This window comes from Channa argus, chromosome 20 (assembly GCF_033026475.1).
Source record: "Channa argus isolate prfri chromosome 20, Channa argus male v1.0, whole genome shotgun sequence".
Classification (NCBI taxonomy): domain Eukaryota; kingdom Metazoa; phylum Chordata; class Actinopteri; order Anabantiformes; family Channidae; genus Channa; species Channa argus.
Window position 1 is genome coordinate 14,130,511 of NC_090216.1, and position 21,926 is coordinate 14,152,436.

The 21,926-nt window shown below is 38.5% G+C and overlaps 1 protein-coding gene across 5 annotated transcripts in view; it reads left to right on the forward strand.

Annotated features, from left to right (window-relative positions):
- The first annotated feature begins 1,413 nt into the window (after positions 1-1,413).
- rhbdf1b (rhomboid 5 homolog 1b (Drosophila)) overlaps positions 1,414-21,926 on the forward strand; it is a 35,644-nt gene continuing 15,131 nt past the window's right edge. For 2 of the 5 annotated variants that reach the window (XM_067488764.1, XM_067488768.1), the window contains exon 1: positions 1,414-1,717. The gene's annotated coding sequence lies outside the window, so the exon portion shown is untranslated. Of the gene's footprint in view, positions 1,718-1,984; positions 2,038-21,926 lie in introns of all 5 variants that reach the window. The other 3 variants (XM_067488765.1, XM_067488767.1, XM_067488766.1) reach the window with 3 other exon arrangements.

Sequence of the window (21,926 nt, forward strand, 5' to 3'; positions counted from 1 at the left end):
CCATTAAGCAGACGTTACCTTTTCCAATATTTTGCACCACACCAAAAGTGAGAATGTATCCCTACCACACCCAGAAACACCTGGCCAGACTTGTATGGAGCACAAGCTATACCCACAAATATGATCTTTTGTACTGTGTTAAATACCATGCACTGTATCTTTTCACAATTGACAACTACATTGTTCTAGTGACTGAATGTTATGGTGGGTGGTGGGGATAATGAGAGAGGTCAGGTGGTCAGGTGAAGCCCTCAGAAGTTGCCTTTGGGTGCAAGGTGGGCGAGTACGGAAAGAAGATCCAGGTGTTTAAAGAAACGGGACACCAGTCTTGCAGGGGGGAGTTTCAGGGAAAATAAACCACATATGCAGCATCACCCGCCTCTATTGAAAGACCTTTTTTGAGAAAGCACAGGCTAAACAGCAGGTGAAGCATTTCCAAAGAGACAATGTGTACACTCTTCCTCAAGCACTTTTAGGAGACATTCAGAGCCCTCACAACAGCAATGTGCTGCATACTACTCTAACATTTCAGTACCAAGGCTACGGTTTCCAAACAACTTATCAGAGAAAGAGAAAATATACTATAGATAAGGTCTCAGTGCACTTTGTGTAACAGGCAGCAAACAATGAACTGGAAAGTACCTAACTTTCATATCAAAAACAGTGGCACTTCTGACAAACACGAGGTAAAACATGCATGTATTTCTAAAGAAATTAAACTTAAATCACAAATTAGTGTGAACAAAATCGTTCTTAATGCAATTCACTTTGAAGATTACATTACCATTTCTTGAGGTTTTGAAACATTTTGAAATGTGCAAGATGTAATTAAGACCTGCACATACCATAATCTTAATAACTTAGTACTTGATTATATTTCCTGTTCTCTAGGTCTATAAATGGGCAGATTATGAGAATATGGGCCCCACTATCCTTTATATGTCTCCCAGACTAAATCAGAGAACAAAATGACCAAAGTTTTTTTTATGGCCATTGTGTGTGTATTTGGGGGTATTTTCTCAATAGCTTGGGGACATTAGTCATAATTTTTTGTTTTTTATTTTTTGCATTTGAAATTGTTTTCCATATCTTAGTACTCATTTTGCATCTGTATTCAAAAAAATTAACAATGACTTCAGGAAGAAGCTCCAGCCGAGTGCCCACTAGACACATTTTCTAAAGCATCCACAGATCTATTTTGTCACCATCATCAAATTTGCAAGCCAAGTTTACAATAAAGAATAAGTTTCAGGAGTAACTTAACTCTGTACTACTTTATAGCTACGACGAGCCTGTGGATTTCCATCAGCTTGCATTGCTGTGCCTTATCAGCTGCCTGCTGTTGCTCGGTATCACCGGTAGGCGGCGCCGTAAGGTCTATAAGCGGGACTCGGTAGTTGTGTCATCCAGCGGCGGCGGCAGCAGCATCACCAGCGTGGGAGGACCCGACGAGAGACTACACTAAGATCGAAAGTCGGAACCGGACAGCTGCTAAAAGACCAGGTGTGCTTAATACAGAGGTGTTTTTTTTAACTGACTGATTTTGTTACATCTTTATGGTACGTGAACACCGCCCTCGCTAACATCTGGAGCTCGCGCTCAATAGTGAAACTAGTCTTCCTCGTGCCAGCGTGATGTGGCAGGGATAACTTACGAAGTCTCACCGGTGGAGCCATTGGTGCTGGATTCCGCTACAGGAACCGGACTCAGCTTGAAGGTAAGCTAAGAAACGGCGTGTGATATAGCGACCTTTGTCCTGCCTCGCGCCGGCTGTCATTTAGCGCGCACCTCGATGTGTATATGTGTCAGCATCTCGCGCGCACGGTGGAGGTATGCAGGTTCGCGCTGCAGCACACGGGGGTCTCTGGGTGGGGTCTCACGAGGCTCACTCATCGGTGATGCACAGTTTGTAGTTAGTCTTTGACTTCTACACACCCGGATCAGTTTAAATCTTTCAAATGAAAATATCCTGTTCTTTCGTTAGGGTTGTCATGTCAGGACTTAAATGGACTCGCTGCAGGAGACAAGACAAGACAGGTGTGTGTGTGTCTCTCTCTCTCTGTGTTTCTTGCAGTTGCAGCCACATACAGTAGGCTAAATGATGCACACACGTACACACACACACAGTGTTATAGTGACAAATGGGTTGAGAAGTCATGCAGGCTCTGGTGTGTTGAGATGAAAGGGGACCATTTTGATTGGTGGCTGAGCAGACAATTAAACTACTGACCCATGTCATCAAGGACTTGTTCCGGCTTCCTGTTTGGAAAGAAGGTAGGAAGCAGGATTTTGGACCAGATGGCAGGAGCACACACACACACACACACACACACACACACACACACACACACACACACACACACACACACACACACAGAGACACACACACACACACACACACACACACACACACACACACACGGAACAGCCATTCAGATTTCCTACTGAGCGAAACCGGATTAGTGGCCCAGGATTGAACCCCTGACCTGGAGTGCTCAGTTTTACACGATAAATCAGTTTTGAGTTAGTGACACAAAGCAGTCAGTGAAGCTGCCCAACTGAACTAATACCAGCTTGATTATATATTTGATCTTCTATGGATCCTATTTACCTGTGAACACTGGATGAAAGCTGCAACATTTACTAGGAGAAACAATTAGTTGATCACAGAAAATGAATTAAAATAATTGGTATAGACTTTTGTTTTTATGAAAATGGCAATGTCCACTAGTTTTGGCTCCTTAAATGTAAAAATGTCATATTTTTCACACCTTAAGGTGTAACCCTGGATTTTTGGATTATTTGGGGCATTGTAGTGACCAAAGGATTAATTGAGGAATCAATCCCTTGGGCCCATGTCATCTCAATGTCATGTTCTCCCCTATGAATTTTAGTATCTTCCCACAAATTGGACCTGGCTATCAGAACCACTCACCTGACTTTTGCTGTCATTCTATAGTTACTATAATGAATGCAGGGCAAAGCAGGTTTAGGTAAAAAACTAGGGTAAAATAAGTACTTACTAAAGTAAATACAAACGAAGACACTGCAGTTTACTAGTACTAAAGCATTATATGAACATGACAACAGCTGATAGTGACATTATTGGGCTTATAACTTTTAGAATAGTTGAAGTGTAAGGTGAAAATTGAAAAAGTTGTTTAGCCTAAAACTCAAATCTTTTGTCTAAAACCCAAGTCTACTCTGTTTACTACCACATACATAAGCAAAGAATGCAGAAAATGTTTGCATTCAAGAAACTGGACAAAGTAGTGTTTGGTATTTTTGCTGTTGCAATAAAATAATTTCAGCTCCGGTCAAAATTAACAGTAAAATGCAGGTGGAATATTATTATTGTAATGTGGCCACAGTTATCTAAAGCTAAAACAAATCTTGATTTTTAAACCTAAGCAGCATTTGATTTGAAAAATTACCTCTGCATTACATTAAAATGAGCAGAAAAACATGCATGCACACATACCCCCCCTCCCCCCCCACACACACAAACATGCAGCTTTAAACAGGAAGCTGACAGCACCATGGAAGATGTTTCATCTGGTGTGTGGTGTCACTGTGCGTACATAAGTGTAATCACAGTAGGCGTATGAAGACACAGTGGCATTTTGCGGGTGTGTTTTTTTTTTTTTACCTCCTTGCTGTACATTGAGGTTCCCATGTTAAGCATGTTTCAACAGGTTTGATAGAAAAAGCAGCAGTGACGATAGCAGGTTTATTTCTGGCCTGCTGCTCTCAGAAGTAAAACGCTCCTTCGTGTTTATACGAAGCCCTCTGCTGAGTGAATCAGGGTGAAAAACTGGTTTGGTTTTACAGAAGCCCTCCAGCATTTTCACAGTGCATTTTTCCAGACGGTTCACACATGTGTGGCTACAAGCTGCACAGTTTTTTATTTATGCAGGAACTTGTCACCTCATGAGCAGTGCTTTCATTTAGGACACAACAATCAGGATGTGAGCACAGAAATTGGATGTTTGCTTTTGACTAAACTAACTAATACATGAAAGGAAACAATATTTAGATATCTTAGCTTTGAATTGCTGCTCATATTAGTCTTTTCTTCTGTTTGGAAATGTAATCCATACTCAATGCACAGCAGTAACCAGGTGTGGTATGTTATCTATGCTCATGTTTAGTCAGAATTTACTCAGTTGGATTTTAATTTCTCTTTCTTTTTTTTGTTGTGAGTGACAAATGATGTCATAAAGTAGCTACAACACCTTAGCTATGCTATGATGTGCCTTCATGGTGCATCAACACAGAAAGTAGTTCTTCTTTAAGCCGTCCGTCTCATGTGCATCTGATGTTCGTCGATGCCTTAATCACTCCCTTTTGTCATTTTTTGCTTCGGTCATCGTGAACTGGAGTGTACCTTTACACATGTTACCACGAGTCTCGAAATGCAGGAACTCACTGTTACCTCTTAGCTCAGTGCACCGTGGCATGATGCAACTTACACTTGCAGTTATAGAGCTGCAACCAACAATTCTTATGATGATCTTTCAATTTGCCATTTATTTTCTTAATTGATTATTTGTCCTACAAGATGAAAAGAACTGTGAAAAAATTAAACTTTTTCTTGATTTGCTTGCTAAACTAATTGCAAATAAGCCTTCTCGTGCTTAAATCGGTGCAACTATATCTGTAGTCATCTTTAGAAACCAAAGTTGTAAGAAAAAGAGGAAGTTGCCTGAGGGGTTATCTGAGATGAACATCTTAACTGATATTTGACTTTTTCTGCAACTGTCTGAATTTAAGGTTTTAAGGTTAATCTCACACACACTTGCTGATACACAATGCAGCATTAACATCATAAAATAGTGAAATTACAAGCAGCTAGTTTTATATGGGCAGAGGTTTGTGTGGGATTTATTTTGCAATAGTTTGGTATGCTATCAACTGGCAGATCTCCTGTGCGTAATTGTGGTCTAACAGTGACATCATCACAGCAGTTACAGACTACAGATGTAACAAAAGTCTTCTGCCTTCATATGCCCACAATAATACCACTTCAATTATGCACAGGTTGGAGTACTGCATAGTGAAACCCATTTGGTTCAGATCAGAGTCAGCAGACATCATTGTGCAGCTTTTAGTCATGTGCATTTTTGTTATACATATAATGTGTGATCCATACAAACACCTTCAGCTGCAGCATGAAGGATTGTCAGAAGTGTGCTCTGCCCCCTGAGACACACGTGTCTCCGGTGGCGCTCACTCACAAGTGATGGCACGGCTAATCGAAGCAGTAGTGCAGTTTGTTGTGAACAAAATTATCAAGATTTGAGCTGATCCTCAATGATCTGGAAGTGGATTTTCTTAATCCTGTGTCTGACTCTCTCTTTACCCCCCCCCCCTCTCTCTCTCTCTGTCTTCATCTGTCTTTATCTCTCATCATATCTCATTCGGGTTTTTCCATCTCTCTGTGTTAAGCACCTTCTTGGTTTTTGCATGCATGTAAGATACATTCAGCTGTGCTGTTAAAGAACAAGAGATCCACTTTAAGATGAAACTGTAAATGATAATATTAAAGTAGCTTATATTGGGAAAGCACGTTTTATTTTTCTTTACTGAAGAAAATAACAGAAAATACAATACACAATACATTATGTCATGTAGTGATGCCATGGGTCAGTTTTAGCCATACTTTCCTTATAAAGCACTAATTTGTGTTAATCTTAGTGACATAAATAAACATTTGCAGTTACACTTATTGTCTTGTCAGTAACCACCCTGTTTACCTTTTTCTGTTGAAAGTCATTCACTTATTCCCGTTTTCCAGTGCTACCCTAGATACCAAGATCAGTACTTTACAACAGATGAATTGAGGAGGATTAACCTGAAATATCATTGACTGTATTGTGGAAGTTGTTTTACTTTGCCACAGTTTAAAAGCCAAAGTTATTCACTATCATGTGACAAAGGAGAGTGTTGCTAGCATTTTCGATTGGGATAAATCACCTCTTTAGTAGTGTGATTTAGGCTCTAGCCATTTTGATCTAGTATGTTTAAGTCCCACTGCTCCTAATAACTTCCCATGTGGACATCTGTAGCTCAGGAGACTAAGAGTGGGGCCTCCACTAATCACATCATCAAGTGTTCAGGTGTTGCAAGAGACTCGGTAAGCATTTTATGAATGTATTTTACTAATTAATTGAACTACTCTACAGACTTTCCATAATTCAACTGATGTGTGTCCAAAAACGGCATCTGTTCGGAGGTGCAGGTCTTCAAAGTGAGGTAAATGTAGAGACCATCCAAAGTGTAGGTCATCAATACACGTCCTGTTCAGCATGTAAATAAGAGGTGACACAATTTCCTAATCAGAACAAGAACTATAAAATGTTTGGTATTGTTAGTAAATCACATTAAAAAATTGTATATGCTAACAAGTGTTGTGTATGAAGCCAAGTCTGTCATAAACCCTTTTGTCGTACTAAATCAAATCTTCCCTCATTACCATGACAACAAATAGTATTTTGTTTTCCTTTACTATTCAGCTGCAGTATCTTCACTTGAGCACTAAATACAAATTAATACACAGGTTAAATTTGTCCATAACTTCTCTTTGATTCTTTTTTTTTTTTTTTGCCTCAGTGAAAAGCAGAAATTACATGCCAGGAACAGCTAGGGCAGTTTGAAAGATAAACTAACACATCGTTGCTGTTGGTGATTTCATGGGACTCAAAGGAAAATACTAAATAATACCAGCCTTATCCAGTGCAGAGATTTTTTTCTATTTGATTTTTAAATTGAATTTTGCATCTTCAATGGGAACAGATCATCTTTAATTCGAAAATGTAACAAAAAGACTGGATGAATAGCAAACTGCCTCTCAGGAAAGAATTTTAATCTATTATGTGGCATATACTGGCTTTCAAGCTCTTCTTCTATGTCCATTTGATGACAATGCTGTCCCCCAGCCAGAATTCTCCTGAGGGATTCCAGACTATCCAGATCTTGAATAACTCCTCTCTGTTTCATTGAAACCACAATTGCAACCTCCACTTTTTCCTCTAAATCTTCTTTTCAGAGCCAATTCTTGTCCCTCCTGCTATTGGACCCTAATGTGGCATCTGTGGGCAATTACCATTAACTTTTCATACAAGATCAGCCAACAGAGGAAGCTGTTGTATTGGAGCTCGCAGCATGGGTTTGTTGGCTGTGTAGCAGGATGACAGGAAGGAGGGATGGTGGGAGGGATGGCTGGCTGCTGAGGAGGCCTATTCATGTCTCCAGGCGAGACCATACTTGACTAGACACTTATTGTGACGATGACCTTCCTGTTACCACTGAGCCAACACAAAGCAGCTTCATATGAGGGTCAGCTGAGTTGCTCTCTTTGTCTCCTATCCTGTATGTTAAGTCTGTACTGTCATATTGTGTTTTTTTTAATGTATGTTGTTACTATATGTTCATTCATTTATTCTTTTTAATGAAACAGACATTGTTTCTTAAGTCGAGCAGTTTAACGGGGTGGGATTTGCTGATTTCTAAACTAGGGCTGTTACTGTTGTTGCTCTTCTCTTTTTGTGTTTGAGCTGGCAAAACAAATTCACCCTTTGCGATAGCAGTTTTCGGACACAAGTTACAAATCACAAATGTTCGATTTACACATCCTCCTTGTTGCTGAATCATTTGCAATAGACAGAGGAAGCTTTTTCTCAAAATGTTAAAAAGTTACAGCTGTATGCTAATTTTCATTATTATGATAAAGCTAATTATGATCATCAGAAGAAATGATTAAAATATATCATAGATGATATGTGATTGTACAGCCCTATTTTCTAACTAGGGGTAACAGATTTTACCCCCCTCATTGCTTTTCCATAACTGCTTCACAGCTTAGCCCAAAAACATGGTAACACTTTAGCTTATTCACCATAGTCTGTAAAGTCTTTTGAGGCTAGTATAACAGAGCTGAGAAGTGGTGGTCCCTACACTCTGTTTGCACCCATCAAACTAAATTGACATTGACAGTTCCCTCGTACAAGGGTCAGACCGGCCATCAACAGCATGCCAAAAAAAAAAACAACCCCAAACCAAAATAATACATGCAAGCATGTTTGTAGCTTGTAGAGTTAAGGCTGTGAGGGAGGGAGAGATGCTTTGTGTTCTTTCATCAATAATGTGCCCTTGCCCCCCCTCTGTTGGATCTGCCCAGGCTGTGTAAATATGTGTGAAAGCCAATCTTTCCTTTTACATTTACTGTATTTACTGTTGTTTAGGTTTCCCACATAGCTTTATAAGAAAACATCATTTTTGAAGAGGTAATTTAGTTATTTTACTTTAGTTAAGCCTTAGATTGTTTTGGCCACTTAGAGGCAGCAGAAACAAGCACTGAAGGCAACACTGGCACATTCTTTAATTTGTGAATGATACACTAAGCCCCAACTAAATGTACTGGTGGTGTTTTGATTTACTTGACAAATGTAAGGCCAATATTGACTCTCATTTTGTCTTTGTTTTGGTCTCCTCCACTCCTGAGGGAATTAGATGTTTTTAAAGGTCAAATGCACCACAGCTCCAGCTAGTTGCTATCTTTGCTCGTTTGTTGTTGGGTAAAGTGCAGTACGTTTTTCTAAAATTGACTACCTGCTGGAACCTATGGTATACGTGCACACATAGTAAAGTTGTAGGTTGTAAAATCACATATTAGTGTTGTTTTCCTGAGACTAGTTTGGCTACAGTGGTAATTCTACATACATCGTCAACGTGTGGTCCATATTCCAACATATTTATACCCGAAATTACTGATTGACCTGCCACCAACATCAGGTTTTTAGTCTCTATTCTGAGCAACATTAATTCTTTAAAAAAACAGCAGTTACTTAAAAGTTACTTAAAACATTATATTTTTGAAAATACAATAATGTCATTATGTAGATCTGCATTATGGTTTGATACTTTGCTTCATTTTAGATGCAAACCTGAAGATCTCATTCAAGAATTTCTGCATTGTGCATTAAGAGAAATTTACTTTAAACCTTTAAGCATTCCACCAGCCGCTGGGGATATTTTGACTTAAAGCACTGTAAAACAGCCAACCAATAATCTCAGCTGTCTCTGGAGGCCTCAGCTCATTAGTCTGTGCTTCTTTCTTTTTTGTCCTCATGCTTTTCACTCATCTCTTGCCTTTTGATCCCACTCTTTCTACGTTTCATCCCCTCCTCTTCCCTCCCATCATCTTGCAGTCTCTTGTGGCCTCTGTCACTAGCTTCTACTTTATAAGAGACTCGACTGGCAGAAAGAAACCAGACGTCCTTTCTGCTAAGAAAGCTCTGCTTAATCTTCTGAAATACCTGGCACAGGAGCTAAGTAGCTGTTATATTTCCTCCAATGTCATATCTTGGCAGATTAATGTGCCATAAGGTGATGAAAGAGTTGGAGCAATGAATTACTTATTTTCAGTCTTTGAACAAAAATCTAGTTAATGTGTTATTTTTTACTGGATTTTATTCAAGACTTATCTAAAAGTTCTTTTCACTGTTAATCAGGAAATGATAAAATACATAAACATCACATCACATAAACAGGGCAACTGCTATAAGCAACATAATTTCCACATTTTCAACATCAAATTGCCATTTGTAATGTGAAAGTGTTAGTGTTTTAGGAGCACTGAACCTGTGGTTGGTGGATGACTGCCTTACCAAAGGGGCTACAGCCGCCCACTCCCCACTCCCTATATAGTCTACATTAAGTAGTTCACTCAATAGTAAGCTGATAATAGACATTTTGACACTTAAGTATCATTGTCATGTTGCGTCATCACTGACAGCTGTTTGAGTCACACAATGCTAATTTTCTCATCTCTAAAACAGGGCGCATTCTATTGTGGGATTGCTACCAGAAAGTAGGGTACATGTTTCAGTCCTTATTGTGTGTAGATTTACACACTCAATATTCAGACACTACTACAAAATGGTGAACACATTTCGTAGTGCAATGTATAGTGAGTAGGAGATGATTTCAGCCATATATTTCCATACGTAATGTTGTGATTGTGACAATTAATGCAAATTCAAATTTGAAAATTTGAATTTGCATTGCAATTTGCAAATTTTAAATTCTTGTGCAGCCTTGGAATTTTGTTCAATTAGTGCAACTTTTCCACCAAACCTACCATCTGTACTCTGCCCGAACACCTTAAAGGTATACTAATCCAAATAGCTAACGAGAGCTTGGTAACACTTTGTAAAATAAAACCAATGCACAAGTGCAAAAGATAAAAACTATGTGATTTCTGTCATAATGCTTATAATTTGTGGGTGTGACATATTACACACATAGTAATATGCAGGGGACTCTTAGAGCTTCTCAGAGCGGTGTGGTGTTTATAGAAATGTCTGCTACAAGCTGTGGAAAGTAATTACGTGATGCTCTGCATGAGAACATTCAACATGAGATAAACTTTTACACCTTGTACAATATTGTGGTGGAATATAAACAATAGCTATTGTTGCACACATAGCTAATGTTGAACATATTTCCATAGCAGAACACATCTGGAGAATGGCTGAAACATGGGGGCTGTTGCTGCATCCACATTTATTGCAAGTGTTAAAAAGAATCAAGGTAGATAAGCATTGTTAGTGTAGCATAAATCCAAAAATGATAAAGGCAAGGTTTCCCGTTTGCACGACATACATTTACTTTCACTGTAATGTTGCCTTTGATTTTTTTTTAAATTGTGAAATTATTCATTGAATAAAACATTGCCACATCCACCACAGTTTCTTTAAAGTGTTGCTGCAGAATTAGGCATTTTGGCTGCAACAATAGAAAAAAAGGTCTGTGATATCCTGTAGGGCCTAAAAAACTAATACTACCTACTGAGCACAAACGACCACTTTGAAGCGTTTAACTGTTAATGTGTGTTTAGTGTCAAGAACATTTAGTCATTATCCATTAAGTTAATGATGCGCATACTGTAATGTTGTTTCTGCAGCTTCGCCAACACTGAATCAGACACTGAAATGGGTAAATGGGTGTAGATTTTTGGCATAGCACAAAGATGGACATGCTTATGGACTTGCAAACTTACCACATGCATATTGGTATGAATTAACAAGCACAAACATGCACTTGTTGCACAAATGAGCCTGTATTTTTAACTGCAAAGCCAACCCACACATTGAGACTATGCAAATGGGTGTCACATATTGTTTATACATGCATGTGCACGGTAGCCAGCTGTTTAAAGAGGGAAAGAAAATTTCTCTTTTACGTATTTGTCTCTTTCTTTCCTCAAAAGTGTCCCACGCCAAAAGTACCATCTCACTTTTTGCGCTGTTGTATGTTTTTTTCTCATCTTATTTATTCACTATTTTTACTTCTTTCACATTTTCTATCTGTTGCCATATTTGACTTTTTTCTCTGCTTTGGTACATGCCTGGTTGTCTGCATATAGAGGAATTGCAAGCTGTCATGTTAACACTGTCACATTTGTAGCCACAATTAGCACATATAGAGCTTTAAGAAAGTTTGGATTTTTTTAAACCTCATGAATCTGTGCACATGTTCACAAATTGTTTCACAGACTTTTATTGGACAGCCAGCCTTGCAGAGCTCCTACCATTTCTTTTCACTTGTTTTCCTGTGCACAGTGATTCGTTGGAAATGTGTGGGAGTTAAGTGCAGTGCAGTGGATCGAATATTTACATTGAATATATGCCAGTCCAGGTGCCTTTTCTGTTCGAAAACTTTAACAGCAGCTTCCCCACAGGCCACGTGTCATTCTACATTAGGAAACACTTGAGAGCAATAGCCTGAGCCAGTTCTGTAATCATCTCTTAATGACTTTCATGGGAGATATTTTTTACTGTGAATGAACCAAGAACAGTGTTAGTCTAGCTGTGGATTTGAACTTTATTTGCTTTTGCTCTGGTTTCAATACACCAATTAAATCTCTCCTGCTTAGATGGGACAAATGATTGTGCTCAGAGGCAGACAAGGCATGTACAACTGACCTCTGACTGTCTGTACTACTGTTTATATAGTTAAGCAGCTTTTTTGAGCTGTTCCCTTTATTCAGACCAAAGCCTATTCTAGCAGAGGAGAAAAACATTCGTCTCATTGCTCAGCATAAAAGCCTAGGATTCTGTCTTTCAAAACCCCAAGCAGTAGTCTAAAAACCGAGAGATTATTACCATGTAACACAATACATAAAATACACATTTCGACCTTTTTTCTCTAGTTGTATCAATCAACACACACAGAGTCACTCAGCAAAGTCAGTTTTTACAAGTATTGACAAGTTACATTAAACAATAACAGCATGTTTTCCAAAAGCTCTTTTTTTTACAATAGATAATGCACTAGAGCTGTCACTTTGTTTGTAATTTGAAATGCAAATAATTCAAATGAAATTTTTCACCAAACCATCTAGTTTAAATTGCTACACATCGCTGAAGTCTTTCAATTACATTATTAACAAGTGAAGATATATTTTTCTGTAATTTCATTAAAATTACAGTATTATTATTAAATCTTGGTAAATGAAAGAGCTTTACTGCAGCAACTAAGTCAATGTGTACATAAAGAATGACCTTTTCCAAACCAACCCCTGAGAGTGTTTAAGGGTTTTTTAAACATACCTTTTTTAGTCTGGCTTAACTGAAAAAACCCACTTGGTGCAGTTTTTTTGCAGTCACACTTGGGTGTGGATCATAACAACCACACTCACATACTTACTCGATGGGGTCTGATCTGAGACGAACACTGGAGCAGTTTGTGGTGAGAACATTATCTGACCTTGATCTGGCCCAAAAGGCCAAGTTGACAGCATGTCTTCTTTATAAAGTTGGAAGCACTGTTGTATTTTAAAGATTAGTATATTGGTATATTGCCCAGAAACTTGTCATGATTATGAACAAATGCCAATTGTGCAGCTGTTCCATGTTTCATAGCAATTTTTGATTCATGGGAATATCCACAGCTATAGAACAAGATCTTCTTCCTTTTTTTGCTGCTCAAGATCAGTTTAGAAGAATAGGTAGAAAAGAACATTGTCACATGACTTCCAGTGATGAGGTTTGGCTCGCTTGGATTTTTCTGTGTGTGAAAGGAAACCACACCAAGGGACAAAAATGACCAAGTTTATAATCTGGTCCACTGATTCGGTTCAGAGCAAACAAAGTACAAGTTTGAAAATACCCTAAATTCCATACTGCCGACTTGACGTTGTAATATATATGAGGAAAATGGAGAACTGGTAAAAACACTGTAATATCGATACTTAAAGAGGTGGTGACAGAAGCACAGCACTTTACTCTCAAAAGCAGTTTTAATTTTTGCATGTTTTCTGATACTGTTTTATGCTTGTTCAATGTTTTTTTTTGTGTTAATACCAAAAGAGTCGTTGTCTGCTTGCTAGAAACAATGCAGAGTGGAACCATAAAGTGTACACCATTGCTTCTTCACTTTTTATGGATGGTTACCTGTTTTCTCATCTATGACCAAGGTAAGGGTAAACAACCTGAAATGCAAAAGTGTTTTGTATTATTATATTTCTTATAATAATATATACATAGTATCAAACTAGCTAAAGTACAGTGTGAAGTGTTTCATACTTGAGACACAGTGAAAGAGGCCAGACACATGTGACAGCATGCGAGGAACTGATGATCAGCATCAAAACTAATGTTTCTGAATTTAGGTTTCAGTACTTTGGAAATAAATCCTCCACAGTTTTACATTTTCTGATCATGCATGTTTTCTGTAATTTGAAGTTGTTTGACTGTTTGACATATGAAGTTCAAACTATGCAAGACTATGCAAGAGAAATGTCAGGAGAAAAGCAGTATCTATCAATGCTTTTCTCCTGACATGGATGTTGAATATTTTGATTTTGAGAGTTTATCACAGTGGCAGATGGTGTATAGATTTGAAGGCACATGGAGAAATCACTTTGAAAGTGGTTGTCCTCTTCAGAGAAGTGAATGAGAAAACCAACCATCACCAAAGAGTGGGTTGGGGATAAAAACTGGGATGAGGAATACAAGGAACTTTGAGAACTTTTAAGACACACAAGCAGTGACAAAGACCCTGGCATGCACAGAGCTATACCTCAGCTTCACCATGGTCTCTTTTGATTTGCAGTAATTATACAGAGGTGCTACACTTGACATTAGTTTAAAATATGACGCATACAGTGGCTCTAAGTGGTTGCTTTGTGTGTTTGTGTGTGTGTGTGTGTGTGTGGTAAGTGGGTGGGGTGGGACACGTGCCAGCCGGATGAAAGTTGAGGCCCAGCAGCACAGTGGCTGATTGACTAATGACTTGCTCACTAATCTGTGGTAATGAGATGAAAGACAGATGCCACAGGACAATCAAAGCCTTGTTTAGACAGATGGCTTCAACTCCTTGAGACATCCAGTGTTTGTATGTCAGTGGGCTTTGGAGAAAAATCAAACGCATAAATGAATAAACTACAGATCAGTGTTATTATTTTGAATTAGGAACCAGTGTATCATGCCAGTGGCAGTTATGTTTTAGGGCCTAGGAGGCTTTTGGCCAGCTGTTTACTACTGGTATTTATGATAGGTACTTCTACACAATTTTGATTTCTGGAGGCCTGGAGCATATGTTACACTCACACGCAGACACATTTTCTCTAAAAATTCTGCTTAGCATCATTACTGGAAAAAGTTTATTAAATATTGCAGATGTAGATTGATAATGTAGATTCATGAAAGGCTCAGCAAGTAAAGAAATCATAGTACGATTGGATTGTTGCCCAGGAAATGATAAAGGCTTCAATCTTTTCTCTGTTGAAACAATTTCTCTCCGTTTATCACTCTGACATAAGGCCTGTTGTTTATGTTTACTCATTTATCAGTGCTTTTTTTGTTTTGGCAGCCACATACAAACACACACACACACACACACAGGCACACACACACACACACACACTCACAGTCCAGCAGGACTCTGCAAACAGAAAGGAAATGACCTACTGTGTTGTGACTGTAACATCTGGTACAGATGAGAGCCCAGAGCATATATAGCCCTGTGCTGGGGGAGTCTAAGCACAAGCAAAGCTCAATGTTAATCTATGCAACCTACTCTTGCTTTGTTACAATAAACTGGATGAAAGAAATGGAGATAAAGAGAAGCTTAGAGGCAGGGTTTTCTTGTAGAAAGTGAAGAACAAATGAATGCAGAATTTTTCCCAAATCCGAAGATGTAGATTTACTTCTTTATATCCAATTGAAAATAAAATTTAACACGAAAATATTCACTCCTTCTAAAAACAATTAGTCAATCCCATATTAGAGAGCTTGCCTAGAAGCCACGTCACTTCTCCAAGATACTTATAATTTCTGTTCTTGTCATATGTAGAATTTTCTTTTGTTTTTGTGTGCAGGTTTTACTTTAAGATTGCAAAAACACGTAGTGTAAACAAGCTGTCATTCAAAGCTCTTGGTGAAGAGTTCAGGGACTCTACAGATTGTAGGTCAGATTTGTGATAATGTTGCAGTTGCCAGGTTGTGAAGAATTTACAGGGATTGATTTAATTTGCAATTATTGGCACAGTTCCTGGAGGGGCTGTATACCTACAAAGAAAGAAAAGGACCATGTCCTGCTTTTTGCTGCGTGTTTACTAATGCAAACTTTAAGACTTTACCTGGAGCAATAAAAATCTTTGTTTTTTCAGTCGGTCACTTCCAATGACCACAGCCACGATGAAAGCCATGTCCTGAAAAAACTACTAAAGTGGAAATGGACCCAGAGGTGCTGTTGGGCAGCTTGTTGTGCCTATTAGAGCAGTATAATGCCAGTGTGATGAAGTTTAACGCTACATGTACTGTCTGAGTACTGTCTCTCCACCAAATTAACTTTGGAATTGCACTAGTAATTGTCAGTTTTATAGCACAGCTTGAAGTACAAAGGGTAGTTTTACTTTTCCCCAAATATACTATTTTTATACTACTTTTATACTACTTTTATTAAATACCGGTTTGAGTTCAGCAGGTATCTTGCTGCCAACCAAGTAACCAAGGTTGTATTGTCATATTCTGGCTTATTTTAGTCCAGAATTGGCTTTTGGCTAAAGAACTAATCTAACTGCTGCAACTGCTCAGTGACAACATTATGCAGATGAGGATCTGATAGCTTTAAACAAAAGCCACAATGCACTAACCACAGCCGAAAAAGGATTTGTCAAGCTTTTCGCCTATACAACTTTGGTATTAAAGTCACAACAGCAGCAGTGGAAACGGTGGACTTTAAATGGAAATTCGTTAATTTCAGTGGCATTACTGTGATGAGTGGATTTAATTGCAGGGATGAAGTAAGTGCATGGAAATTTCAAATATCGAATTAGCAGAGAGCTGGAGAGTCTAAAATGAAGAACAAGATTACTGTTCATTTTCTTAAATGGGGGAGTAAATGGACCAGAGAAAATACAAAATAGAAAGCTCACTGTGTCGCTCTTTCATGTGGGCCTTTAGAGAAATTACCAGAAATGATAATAATGAACCCCTTGTTCATTATTATCATTGTTAAATACCAGAAAAAATATAAACTTTGTAAAAGTGTAAGTGTTTACAGAAAGGAGTAACTCTTGTATGCAAGGGGAAGAAATAAGAAAGAAGACTGAAACAGAAAAAAGGCAAGAAAGACAACAGAATAAAAGGAGACAGAGGTTAGATTTGGACATCTTAAGTAGTCTGTTAAATATTAAAACCTAAGCACTCACACTGAGCTTCCATGTCACAGTGACAGGGTGACTCAGCCTCAAAGAGCAGGGAGCAGTGTCGGGACAAGTATTGCTTTGGTACCAAAGAGATGCCTTAGTTTTATTCTGTCTCAACATGTCGGGAAATGTCACTCTTTGTAAAGTAGATCCAAACCCTTTGCTGCTCTGCTACAGTCCCCTACAGACACAACAAACTGCAGCACTTCACAGAAACCCCGCACTTCCTTTAATACTTCCCATAAGGCAACAATTCTAACCTGGGATTAGTGATGTTGAGGCAAAATAAATGTGTCATCTGGTCAGAACCCAGAATTTTCTTCTGCAAATTGCAATATAACAAGCAGCTGAATCTTTCATGCACAGTACATATGTAGTAAATATGGGGGCCTGGTGGCTCAGTGGTGGAGCATTGGGTTGGGATGCAGAAGGCAGCAGGTTAGAATCCCTCCCCACCAGGGTTGCGGCAGGAAGGGCATCCGGCATAAAAACACACGCCAAATCTAAATGGTCTGTGGTGAATCCTGAAGGGACAAGCCAGAAGCCGTGTAAGTTTAGAAAGGCTGATAAATCCCATCACTAGTAACTACCACTTAGCTAATTCTTTGATAAAAGTACCTTTCACTTTTTCCTCTTTGAGAATAAGAACTTGTTGTGTGAGACGCCACGTCCTGCTGGGAGCCAGTGACACCATTGCAGAAATATCTCTGACCAATCAGTGCTCGGTTTGAACCTCTGTGGCCTGACAGCAGGACGATGTCACGTGGTTTACAGCAAAGGGATTACAGCCCCTAATCTGCCTTTCGTGAAAACCCAAATCAAGAAAAAAGAGAGATCATGATCATGGAACAACAAATGGTGATTGATGGAAACTAGATGAAAAAATGGGAAATTGATTTTGGACCACAGAGCCACTCTTCTTCGGGTACACAGACGATTGCTAAAACCTGATGTGGGAGAGTAAAGCAAGGGCACTGCAGTGAGTGTTTATACACTCTATGCATCATTATGGGAGCGGGTTTTATACATACATTTTCATGCAATATTTTGCACATACATCTGCGAGTGGCTGTAATCATGTTACTGTGTACACAATCACACAGTGTGTAGCACTACCCCAGAATAAGCTAAGGATGTGGCTATGGATTGTTCTGGGGAATGTTGCTATTTACAGGGATGTGTTTATCCTTTCTGACCATAGGAGAACGCACTGGCTTCCACATGTGACCACAGAGAGACCAAGACACATATTCAGGCCGCTGAGAGCCAAATGAATAAAAGTCAACTTTGTAAAGCCTTCTTCCTTTTTTTTTTTTTTGTTTTACACTCAGGTTGTTTATAGGTTTTGTTTACTACATATACTTCCCAGTATGTGTTCTTAAAATTAAAACGAAGGTATTGGAAAAAGTGTGCGTTTTTTTCACGAGGGCTCAGAGTTTAAAGTAAAGTGTGCCTTTTTTTCAATTCTGAAAGTATTTTAATGGCACATGTTATAGGTTTATAGAGCAGTATCAAGACAGAGAACAAAGAACTAGCGGTGACAAGGGCTGACTATGGTATTGCCTCAGGTTGCATTTGACTGGGCCAAAAAGTAGCACTAGACTAGAACATGCCACAAACACTACAACCAATGGCCACACACTCACTGACCACCTACTTAGGTACACGTGTAGAATCTAATCCAAGACAGCAGCTCTGAAAAAGGTGATAAGTCCACTATGTTTATTATTGAGGTCATAAGCGCATTATATTTGGAGGCGGTTGTAAAGTTTTGTCCCCCTAATTTATTTATTTAATTCTAAGGTTGCCAAAACATTAAAACCACCTCTTTATTTATTGCAAAGCTACTGTATTGATTTGAAGGGTTCAACTAGCGCCAATGGAGTCGGAACTTGTCCAACAGAAGCTCAGGTTGGGCAACGTCCGACCACTAGATTTGTGTATCATGGCCCTAACAGTCTACTGACATGCTAGCAACTGAGGGATACCGTGGTTCTATGAGCTAAATATCAGAATACCAATGCTCACAATGACAACATGTTGACGTTAAGTAGATAAAATGTGTCTTCAACATCTTGGTCAGGATGTTATTTAATACAGTTGAGGCTGATAAAGATGCCATTAGTTTTTATGGGATTTATTCTGGGCATGAACATCAGCAATATGTCATGTGTGTTGTTCTGCTTAAAAATGGGACAGACCTTAAAAGTTAGAATAGTCTATATGATATTACAATCTCTTTCGATCCCACTTCTCAGCAGTGACGCGTTTAAAAGTGTTCAAATGCATATTAGCTTTGTAGGTGAAAATCATAATAACAATTTAGATTGGCCCTTAAGCTATAACTAAATCTGTAAGCCCTCATTTGGGGAATACTTTCATTATGCCCATAGAAACTCATAAAGCCAGGAAGCTAAAAATAGTTCACCTATCATGGAAATGAACTGATCTAGCCTCAGTAGAGCAGTGGTTGTTGTTGTTGCCATGATCAGTTGATCTGCTTGGAAATGGTGCTCTTGATGTGCTGCATCTCCCATCCCATCCTAAATAATCACACTCCTTAATTGTCTAAATACCTACTTTTACTGAGAGCCACACATAGACAAGGGAGTTCATCTAAGAAGATTTACACTAGAAAAGAGAATTATACATTTTAGGAGAAAACACATTTAAACTGATGTTTTATGCCAAGTGAGAGAATCTAAAATGTGATTTTTCCTATGACATTTGAGTGGAAATGATGAATGAAAGCACAACCCATTCCCTCAGTGCCTTTGTGTATCAAGAAGTCCTCCAGTGTTGAGTGTCTTTCAGTTCATTAGACTTGGTTTTGGCCAGAATGAATGTCTGAATATTGGGTCTAGCAGCACATATGATGGAAGAGATTGTTGTTTGCTAATGAGTTCATGGCAAGAAAAGTGGGCCTGTAATTTTCTTTACTGCAATGAATCACAGAATGATTCACAGCTGAGGGTTGCAGAAGCTCCTTGTTGGTGGTCAGTCTTCATACCGCAGCAGAGCCCCGTGCAGATGTCCTGTTATTCAGCGATAGTCTCTCAGCTTCTGCTCAATGACTTCCTTTTGGCCCAAGCTACTTTAACCAGGCTAGAAAAATACTAATGTTTTCTCAAACTGGTCTACAGCACATAGACATAAATTACTAATCAAGGCCTCTATTGAGCTCAACAAAAGGCAGTGATTAGAGACAGATCATTAAATCTTTTGCCTGGATAAATACTACTGTTAAATACTTGATTAGCCTTCAAAAAAATTGAATTTACTAAAACCAGTTGCAGTGCAGAAGACAGAAAAAGTTTAAGAAACATGAATGCTAGGTTTTACAGGGTTGTTTGCATCCCCTTAAATGCCATTTAAATGTAAAGGGCTGCACATTTTTTACTCTTATTCTATTAGTAAAAAAAATGTTCTATCCTCATCATTTTGTTTGTCCTTTCGGCTTATCCTAACAAAAATGGTCAAGGAGAGTATTAAAAATGAATTAGTCTAAAAAATTTGCATCCCCCTTACTAAAATAATTAAAATTTAACTTGGGTAAGTCAAAAGACCATTAACTATTATGTTGATTAAAATGTTTTCATTTTTTTCAAGATACATGTCCAATGCAAACTTTTGCACTAAACTCTATATAGTGCTGTATTTTAGACCTTTAAAGGGTTCTAATATTAAGTAGGAGAATTGAAATCAAGTTGAATTAGTTAGCTACAACTGAAAGCCTGAAAGACTCCGTTGGTTTTTTACCTTAATTTATTCAGTGTAACTTTCACTGAGAAGTCTCACCTGTAACAACTGAGGAACTGGGACCAAACAGCTGCTTTTCACTCTGCTATCCATCCTGCTGGGGGTGGGGACTGAAACCAGTGACCTTTTGATCACAAGCTGACTTGTCTAACCACTGAACCACCTCTACTTATCTACCACTTACTGCAATAATGTTCTCATATTGTTGCCTCTTTGTCTAAATTCACTGAACACTTTTAAAAAAATATTACCATGAATTTGATAGGTAATGAATGGGCCCACATTCATTTTAAGCTAAATACCAAATGTTTGTATAACAAGAAAACAGCCAACTTTTGTTGGTCATCAAAGAGTCTTAAATCTTGTCTTTCTTTACCTCTAGTTTGTATTGTGATGGTGGACTTCAAAATCTCTACACTTTATATAATTACATGAGGATCTATTTAGTAGATAATTAAATGCTACTGTTACTATGCGGCACTAGTGGCACAGTAAGCAGCAGAAAGCTGCTAAGGTTTTGAGTTTCCTGCTCTACTTGACAAGCTCAGCACTTTTTAAATGCATTTGTAATGTGGAAAAAAAAGGATGTTGTTTGTGTTGGCACTTCACATTAAAAGGTGAAACTGCACACTGCCTCATAGCTCCTTAATTTAAAAGTAGTGGGGAGGTGTCACATTTATTCACATATAAACATCCAGTGAAACAGTTAGGCAGAAAAACATCCTTCGATTGCCAAATGCCTTCATAAACCCATTAACCAGCAAACAACAGAATATGTGGAGTCTTTGGCTTTGTCTTCTGTGGCTTTGCCTTTGTTTGTGTAGCTCAGTTGTCCAATCTGTCAGACTCCCTCTGTCAGACTCTGTCTGGTAGTAGACGTCCTGCTACACTCAGACCACTTACCCTTGAATAAAAAGCCTGTTTAAAAAGGATGGAACACACTCAACAGTGAGTGATAACATCTCTTTTTGTTCTGTTTTCATAGAGAGTACATGTGCATTTCGCTAAATAGGGAAAATTTTAGCACCATCTTGTGGTGTTGAAGCAGAGCTGCAGCACTGCCCTTCCAAAACATAGTAGATCCACCAGGATTGCAGAGGCTCCAGTTGTACAGTTGGTCAGTGTGTTGTGTTCATAAGCAAGTACAGTGTAATGCTAAGGTTGTGAGTTTGATCCTAACCCACAGCTGAATATTTTTATTTTGGGCTGCCAATCACTGGAACGACTATGATTGCAAAGGAACAGGAACAATGGAAGAATAGTTCTGTGAAAAAGAATAAAAGCAGACAGCCTGTAATTGTTGAGGCACTAAATGGAAAGATGAGCAGCTCTGAAGCTTGTTTCCCTCTGTGTTTATATTAAATTAAAGATTAATGTTTACGTTTTGCATGATTACCCAGTGAAATTATTGACTTTTCCAGATAGGATTTTTAAGTAGAACAAACTCAAC